We start from the raw sequence: 9,859 nt of genomic DNA on the forward strand, positions 1-9,859 counted from the left end.
TGTTTTGCTTTGTTTCTGGGGTTGAGAGTACACATTCACTCCGAGTGCAAAGCCCAATGAGTTTCTCGAAATCATTCGAGTGCGGAAGTCATTTGGTGCTGATGACATTAAATATCACTGTGTAGCAGCCGAATAATGTAATTCAATGCTAATGCCATTTGATTCGAATGACATTAAAACGCCCAGTGTGACAGGGGTATAACTGTGCATAGCATATTTTAAACGACACCTGAGCAAATGTATGAAGTGGCTTTAATTTATATTTCAAATAAATTTCACAAGCTATCTTCATGTATTTACATTAAACATATTTTTAAAGCTGCTTCAGAAGAATCTGCCTAAATTTTCTGCAGGTATGAAACATCAGCCAAGGTTTCTGCTGCGTATAAGCCAAACATGTAGCACTTGGACATACATTGCCAACTTGCAAGCAATAAGAAGGCATAGAAACAACTCAATCCTTTCTTTATTACTTGCAAGTATGAATTAACTAGCACCACCTCAAGTCATGTGAAGTGTTGCAACTTGCTCTATTAGCCCAATTCTATTTTTTTAGTTAGCAACCGTATCCCATCAAACCATATGCATGTTTATGTTATTGACACGTAAATATGGTAGTTCTGACATTTAAAAACAAAACAATTGGAAATCTTGTTTTAATGTTGGGACAAGTTGTATTTGTAATTAACATGATCTATGTGCCTTGACTTAAGCAAGTACCATGACTTAAGTGCAACCACATAAAAAAATTTGCAACGAAACCTTCTAAAACTAAAGAGTAGAAATACTTGATATTTACTGCTACACGCTGGCTGATACATTTTTGCAGCTAGATGCTGAAAATTTGGGAGAACTCAACATATGAGCCATAATGATGTGGACAAGGTTTCTGCACCTAAGTGTAGGGAAAACATTAAAGCAATGTAACTAGCATTCATATGCTGCCATTTTAACCTCACCTTCACGTGTCTCTGACCCCTTCTCTTCCATTAGCCCTCTCAGGAGCATGACGCAGCCATGACTTAGTGGTTGACTCAACATCATCCCTTGTACTTTGTGGGAGGCGCCTCCTGACAGCAGCTGGAACAAAGCAACAAATTTACATCAATGAATAGAACACTGCCCATCTAAAGTGCAGTTTGAAAACAACAAAAGGAAACTTTCCCCTCTGGTACTGGTTGCAGAAGTGGTGTGCTAATGTAATAGTGCTAACACACAAATAGGCACACCAGCAAGAGAACAGAGAGGTAGAAAAAGCACAGGTGCGGGATGCTCTTTGTCACTATCGTTGTGTCACATAAGATGGTATGCATTATGCTGCCTTATCTGATTTGACTGGTAAACAATTTTGTTACTCTTCTCATGGGTAAAGTTTCTCACACATAGCGAAGCACCGTGTAAAGCAAGCATTACACAAAAGACTAAACGAGCATTTAACTGCATAAAAGCAAACACATACTGAACAAATGCTGACACAGCCGAAGATCAGCAAACTTCCGTTTTCCTTTCTTTCCATGCCACGAGTACTCAGCAGCCAGCTTGTCAGTAAACAGGTAAATAAGCATACGCTTCACTGCCGCATTTGGGGTCCGGCCCCCAAGTTGCACGAGTTCGTTGACCTGGAAAACCAAAAGGCAGCCAACCAGATTCAATATTTCTACACTAAATCGTTTTCACACACCTAACAGTTCTGCACTTTCAATGCACACTTTGCAGAGAAAGTAGATCTATAGCTTTACATGAAATAAATCAATAAAATAGGCAAGACGTGCAGCCAGTGCCATTTTTGACAATGCAGACAGAATGTTTGCAAATTGTTAATAACTTCCCTCGGAGAAAATAATGCCACCAAAGAATGTGAACAAGAAACCAAAGAACTGAAAAGCCCCAAAAAGGGTCATTCAAGAAATTTTGCACAAAGTGATGTTAGTCGACCGGTGGCACATTTTCTATGAGAATGCGTACACATGAGCGGCATTGCGGCTAACTGATATTTCAGCTCACCAGGACATTAGCATCCTCTGGACCAAGCGATGCTTCAAAGTTCAGAAGGGCATCCACCGTCTCAAACGGCTGCTGCACTAGTACAGCGGGTGTAGAGGTCACCTTGCCTTGAGCCACACAGGCATCCAGATTGCTCAAAATTTCCTGTACAGTCAGCCTCACGATGTTTAACAGCCGAAGTACCTGTGATTGAAATTCTGAATAATAAAGGAAGAAGTTAATGATTTCAACAGAGCAACCATGATGTGCATGAACAAGCATTAAAGCCATATACTACGCTTCAGACAGATGCTCACATTGCAAGTTTAATGGTATGACAGACAAGTCAAAAGAAGCTAATGCCTTTTGTTTACTAACAAAATACTTGAGAGCAACCAGTATACAAAAAAGCATACATTACAGGGGCGCTGAGACACTTTCCTAACTAACCATCGAAAGGCCTCACTTTCAAAGTATGTCATCCAAAAATCTCATGGTGCAAAAATTATTTGACTCCTTGAACTATAAGTGGAGCTATTGCACCAATAGCTGGCTGTCTTTCTTTTCATGTCTGCTAGCATGCTGGAAGCTACACAGCGGAGAAGCCAAGAGGGCAAAGCCCCATCCAAAAGTTCAGTGTCACAGGGGCGACAAGGCCCGTTGTGGCACGGCAGTCACAGTAGACTGCGCTATGGAGCACGCCATTGCCATACCGGAGGCCATGCGCAGCAGATGCAGCTACATGCTGTGCAAACATTAATTTCTTTTGTCCTGTTGAGATTCACAAGTAAATTTAATCGCACAGAAGTGTGGCCCCTAAAAAAATACTGTGTAGTTCAGCTTACCATGTGGTGGTAATGTGACTGGGGCAGGCGAAGCAGCTGGCAAAGGTGGTGCAACTGGCACTGGTGTTACGGCTGGCACTGGCGGTATGGCTGGTAAAGGTGGGGCAGCTGGCACACATGATGTAACTGGAAGAGGCGAGGCTGCTGGCATGCGTGAGGCCACTGGCAGAGGTGACACAACCGATGCAGGTGAGCAAGGCGATGCAGGGAAGGCAGCTATTCAAAGACAGGGTGTCAAGAGACACGATGAAATTATACAAGCTTGACAGCAGCTCTGCCAACAGCATTACAGTGCCGCAGTGTCTACAGGTTCAGAGCAACAGCTGAATACCAACTAATAGGAAGCTTTGAGCTGTTATGATATGTGGATGAGCTGCAGACAAAGCTGCAGTTCCAAAGAGAGGTGTTTAGGTAATTAATGTTACATATGCAGAAACGTCATTTTCAGTGGCATCGAGTGCATTGGATATGCAGGTTTCTTAAAGCCAGTCTGGATAAGCTCCAAACTGGCTTTACGGTGGGCGTGACGGAGGAACTCTGTTAGCTTTGGACTTTTACTACCTTTCTTCACGAATATAAGTCAAGATTCTTTGGTAAAAAACTAGGTTGATAGCTCATTTTGGGGCAGAATTAAAAAAAGAGGGTAACCGATATCAGAATGACGATGTGAGGGAGAGCCTGTCATATACTAACATGGCACACAAAAGCAAATACTTGCCATTTTGCTTTGCACTGGTTTAAGGAAATCTATAAAAATTGGTAAAAAGAATTATGACATGCACATGTTTACTGTAAAGGCAGTATCATAAAAAATCTAGCAAATTATCCCTTTTAGATGTTCACACAACACCGCAAAGATAATATATCCCTTCCCTTCTGAGCAAGAAGGAAATGTTCTGTCTGCAAGTGAAGACTTAATTGCTGTAAAGACAACATTCTGTTAAACAATTCACACAACATGTAAAGCAAAGAGTTCCACAAGCAGACTTGGTTAACAAAGTGGGCATGACAACTCGTAGACTCACCCTGGGGAAAGTTCACTGGCGCTGGTGGCGGTGGCAAATCTTCAGAGTGCTGGCTGTCAGACGACTGGCAAGGTTCCCACACAACAGCTGGGGTTCTTCTTCTTTTTTGCGGCGGTTCAGAGTCGCTCCCGAGGTCTGAAGTGTACTGCGACTTGTCCAACTTCCTGCGCGCTTCATCATATGATCCTAGAAGTTCAACAAAATGTACTGAAAATCATCACCTAAACTGGCATTGTCATAGTGCTACAGCGAGCTATGAGATTTCCAAAAACTAGAGGTAGACGAATATGAACTTTTTCGAATACGAATACTAAGTACCAAGCATCCAATAGTCAAACGCAGATGCATATATTTACAGCAGGAATATTTATTTTGGTATAGTTTGGCGGCACACATGTATTGACTAGTGCAGAAAGGATTGCTATCAGGAACGCATGGTCAGCTTTAAACAAAAGATGACCAGTCTTCATTACAAAAACTGCATAAATAGCCTCTCAATAACATTACAGCCTGGTTGCAAACAAGCTCTCCAAGAAAGAATGGCTGCTGTATAACTAGCTTTCCAAAAACGCTAAATAAATGGCTGCTGAAAAAAACAACAGGAGTTTCGGAAAAAGGAAAAGTTACAGGCTTCTCCGACCAATAAGCAGGACGAACAAATCTTAAAGGTGCTCTTCCGCGCCCTGTCATCTGCTAGTGGCGAGAGCTGCAGCACAGGTTGCGGCAGCATCTACGAAGACTGCAAGTGAGCAGCGAGATCAGCTGTTGTGATATCAGTGGTAGAAAATTAATTCCATATTCACTCTGACACCAAAAAGATGCTAGTTTTCCAAGATATTTCATGGTACGGAGGAGGGTAGCAGAAATGGTGGAAGCGGAGGGTTCATAAGGAGCGCTCGACCATGTCCCATGATATGGTGGCGCTGCCTCTTGATCCATCTTGTACAATCTACTTGTACATGGTGGGCTCACAGACATTCGTAAGGGCAGGCACTTTCTTAATTAGAATATGTGCACATTTACCGCTCTCCTTGCCAACTGTTCCAACCATGTTAAACGCTGACTTATTGGTTCCTTTTGCATTAAACAGCAGCTAGGAAGGATATTACACAAGCGAGTCTGCAGAAATTATTTTTGCAAAGGACAAAGCACTGCCCAAGCGGAAGTCCTCCGTGCTGTTGTAGCTGTGGCCACTGCCCGCATGAATTTAGCTACTATCAAAGCAGTAAATTGCTTGTACTTTTTAATGCAAATGACTTCTTTGAGAAATGTTCCATTAATCTTTTTTGTTCTTTACACATTTTCATTTGAGAAAGTAGAGAACTATTTTCAGTATAATTGAGCCTGAATAAATATTTTATTAAAAAAAGAAGCAAAATCGACCACAGCTAAGACCTGCAGAGAAGCTTCCAAGTAAACACCTGCCCACAAGACCACCTGTCAAGGGCACTTAGTCATGCAGTGGGTTCCCAACTATGTCACTACATCTCAATGCGCAGAAATCTGCGCTCGCAGGTCCCGTAGCCTTTGCTCCACTGTGAGGAACTACTGAAATAGAGTAGAAATACTTCCTTGTTTAATAGAATGAAAATTTACCCGTTAACTGTTAACAGCTGTATTCAAACTTGGAATATTTGCCCATCCATAACAAAAACTACTGTGCATGCATAGTGTGAACTATCATTGCATGCGGTGGAAGTAGTATGACCCCAGGAAATTTTGGAAGACCAGGCTAACACTCAATAATTACAATAGTATTTGCATACAGGAAGTGGCCATGTGGAAGGTTTCATATGCACTTACATTGTCCATGTGCAGTAAACAAAACCGTTAACAATTATATATACGTGTTGATGAGCAGCAACAGTGGCACTTACCAAACAGCCCCTTCACCTGGACCTCGTATCCTGGAACATGGATGTTTTTTTCTTATCATAGATGTGAGTCGGTCCAATGGTACTTTAGGCCACATGCATATGTCGTCCGAGATCCATGAGGATGGCACAACCTCTACCTCTTTTCGACCAATAAAATCGACAATTGCATAAGCCATCTGGAAACAGAACTTTGCATGAACATAGACCACTTTTTCTTCAAATGAAACAGAAACATCAAATTAAATCAAGCGTTGATTACAAAACTGAAAGGCAAGTGTTACGCAGACCCACTGGTAGAATGAAAACAAGCACACGAATTACGCAATTCAGTTGGTGTGGATCTCTGGAAGAACTATGTACTGGCTGGCGTGAGGCCGCAACAACATTTTCTTCGGATTCCTTAGAGGCCACACCTTATTCCTTGACAGAGTGGAGACCAAAAAAATTCCTATTCGTGAGGACTCAAAGGGTGATGTGTAAAAGTCTTCTCTGTGATTCAATTCTTGTCCAACAATGCAAACTTCGTTTGATGCTTTCAGATAGCAAAACTTCTGCACACGAATAATGTGACCGTCAAGCATTACACAATTGTTGCCAGTAGATCCACTAAGCAGGAAAGTGCCGCATCTAGCTGCACCAAATTCAGGACCAGTACAGTCGGGTGGCAAAGGTCCAGTGTCCTGTGGGCGAATGAGCTCAATATCTTTTGGGTCTTCAAGAAACACGTGTGGCAGCTGTAACCTTTCCAACATTCTATTTCGTAATTGTTGTAATGGCTTCTCGTGCTTTCGAAGCTCTTTTTTGATATGACGCATGTTATTTTCAAAGGGGAAACCACTGAACGTGTCAACAGGACCATGAAACTTAACATCTTCAGCAAGGTGTATAAGGCAATGGATATTGTATGAAACGTGTTCTTCTCCATAGATTGTAGTGAAGGAGTGAACAAAGTGCCTCAGTAGAGCTCAAGCATAGTCAGCATGTTGAGAACACAATTCATTGTTGGCGAGAATGGAGAGTGAAGAATGCAGAACTGTGAAGTTATCATACAACTTGGGGCTTAGCACAGATTTCAGTATAACAGGGCCGGTGTAAAACAAAAAGAGGCGGACTTCTACAGCTTTCCACCGTTCAACTTCAGTAACAGGACGTGTCTTTCTGGAAAATTCTATAGGAATGTGCAGCTTCAAATTTTCACTGGCCTCATTCATGAGCTTGCGCTCAAGTGGGCCAAGACAAATGGACAGTGGCCCAGTTAGCCAAAGCAGCAAAAGTTTTTTTACTACACCAAGCAGCACTAAATGCATATAGTCCAGTGGAATGTCTCTCACTGTGTCAAGTGGCAAATCAACAAGAACAGAGGTACCCTTGTGGTGATCCACATCTTCTTGTCTACGAAAGCTGCTATCAGTGCGCATTTCGCAACCTGTGTCCAGAAGAACTACCCTGCCTCCTCTGTAAGAACCTTTGCATGTGCACTTCGGACAACTACTATAGCCAGAATGGCCTTTAGTCGAAAGGACGAATGAGCGCGCCGGAGCATCACATATAATTGCCTTCACTGATACAGTAATACTGCAACCACTAACGATTAGGCCATCTTCAAGCAAGCCCTTTAACTCGGTTACAAATGGTAGAAGAAAGTCATTGCAGACTCTGGCTTGCTTGGCCCAACAAATGCACCGACGAGAAATGGAGTTTGCTTGTTGCAGTTGACAATAAGGCACTGTATCGGCCAAAGTTGAACGTTGGAACTTTTCGATAATGGTAGTCCGTCAATATTAAACGACAACAACAGTGTTTCTGGCAAGTGACCACAACCACTTAATGCATGCAGCAATCCTCTGTGAAGCCCGAAATGACAGTAATGACCGGGAGAAAGAACAGTAATTGGGCATTCGAAGCACGACCCTCGCGGCGTTTTCAAAAGAGTGCGGGCGTCGTTCGGAAGAGCCGAATGACATGGATGCTGCCTCAAAATTTTTAAAAGGTCACTCAGTGCATCCCTTCCTATCCCGTGGCTCACGGCCCATGCCTGTAACTCTCTACCAAGGTTTTTACTGTCGCTGGTAGCTGACTCGTTGCTCAAAGTGTCGTCTGGTGATGGCCCAAGGTCTTGCAAATAGAGCAAATTGCCGCAAACGCCACCCGCAGCAGATGAATCTGGGTGCAATGTCGTATCGGTCACGCCAACGGACTGCGTCGCGACACTGGCATCTGTCTGCGGTCGACAAAACAGCTCTGACCAGTTCTCATCGGAGGTAGACTCATCAGGAGCGCTACAATCTCCGTTAGGACAGTTAACATCCAAAGGCACCACTCCAGCCGAAGTTCCACTGTTGGGCAAGAACACACGATCGCCTAAGATGTCTACAAGTTGTTTACACTGCCGACCAGCTCGCTGAGCAATGCGAATCCGCTTCTTTTCAAGCTCCATAGCTCCTCTCCGTCAACTACACGCATACGTGCCCGGCGGAGAGCACTGAATTGAACATGAGGGGCACCTACCGACGCACTTATCACTACACACCATCACTTGGCACGAAGAAAAACCTATCCAAAAAGGAATACTCGCAAAAATACTTACTGTGCAACAGGACGATGCCGAAACAGTGCCCAAGAAAAGTCGTCGCGGCGTCGAACTGCGAGCGCGGGGAAATTGGCGGGAAGCCCATGCGAAGCCTATAGGTGCGAATTGCGGAGCTTGACAACTGGATTGACCCGACTTGTTACGCGTAGTATGCATGAGCGAGCGAATCTCGAAGGCAATGTTCTTGCGCACTCAGATTTCAGAGGTGATTGCAAGAGCCAAAGTGACGTCAAGGTAGCCTATTATAGTTCATGCTTTTAACACCACTAAAATGCTACGTTTACATGGACCTTACGAGAGCGGATCGTTGACAGACATATCTCCATGACCTCCATAAAGTGTCTTCTGGCTTCGCATTCGCTTTTGTTGTATGCAGTCAGCAACAGCACGGCCTTCGAGATTTAAGATTCATACCGATCGAGCGTTAGCCGTCGTTGCGCCTGGATTTGGACAAGACGTCCCACGATGAATTTAGCCATTTGGCCCTCCCACCATATAAAGCACGACGCATAAAAACACATCTTACGAAATATTTTTTTGCCAAAATACACCGGTAAAAACTTAGCTGCACGGATATGTAGCAGACGCCCGCGGTGTCCTACAATGGAAACACGTAACTGAAGCGTTCATTCACATCGTTTGTAATAAATTCAATAATTAACCTGCGGACTGCAGCATCTAGCTATTGCGCGCTCATTCCGCCAAGATTAAAAATTAATTGTACAGCCGATGTCCACACACGTACTCCGCGTATATATACCTATCACTTCATCGGTGGGAATTCAATTCGGCCGGGCGAGAAGCGCGTAAATTATTTACTGGTTTAATTTAAACTTACTCCATTGTTCTAAGTACTGCGAACGACCCCTTAGGTGACCCTGTCGCAATGTCCGCATTGGGATACTTATTGTAAGTCCGGTGGATGTTCGGGCACGGCTTCGGAGAGGCCCAACATACATCCGATATAGTCAGTACCGCAAACGTCCCGTGGACGTTCCGCTCGCGACGTCCGCTTAAGGACGTTCGCTCTATGTCCGGCGGATGTTTGTGCTCGGCTCCGGACATGCGGACCTAAATCGGATATCCTTCGGACAATGCGTGCCGTCTGGGTTGGGACGTGGAATACAGATGCAGGCATCTGCGTCACGGTCGGGGCACTTGCTGCACGTGATGGTAAATTGGCCGGCCGCGCTGCTGAATTTTACAACGCTTGTCTTTACGGCTGGTATGTTCGTGTTATAAACTGCCGTGCAAGTTTCTTGGTATATATCGAATTTTTTGGTGATTTGTTTCGTTGCTGTCTATTTGCACGTAGTCGGTTGCATACTTACATGATGGCAAGAACAAGCTTACGTCTCCGCTTTCTGTAATGATCAAAACGTTTAAACTACTTTGCATATTGCTCGTTCGCGGCTGGTCGTACTTTTAGTAGCAGGGAACGTTTGCCTATCTTGATTATTAAATTTGTATCGCGAGCCCGTCATCACTAATTAACCATGTCGCTTAAGCGTCGCCTGCCGTTTACGTTTACCTTGTGTA

The 9,859-nt window shown here is 43.9% G+C and overlaps 1 pseudogene; it reads right to left on the reverse strand.

Moving 5' to 3' along the window:
• Positions 1-961: 961 nt before the first annotated feature.
• Positions 962-8,167, reverse strand: LOC142588587 (uncharacterized; annotated as a pseudogene).
• Between the last annotated feature and the right edge of the window lie 1,692 nt (positions 8,168-9,859).

Source organism: Dermacentor variabilis, chromosome 7 (assembly GCF_050947875.1).
Source record: "Dermacentor variabilis isolate Ectoservices chromosome 7, ASM5094787v1, whole genome shotgun sequence".
Lineage (NCBI taxonomy): Eukaryota > Metazoa > Arthropoda > Arachnida > Ixodida > Ixodidae > Dermacentor > Dermacentor variabilis.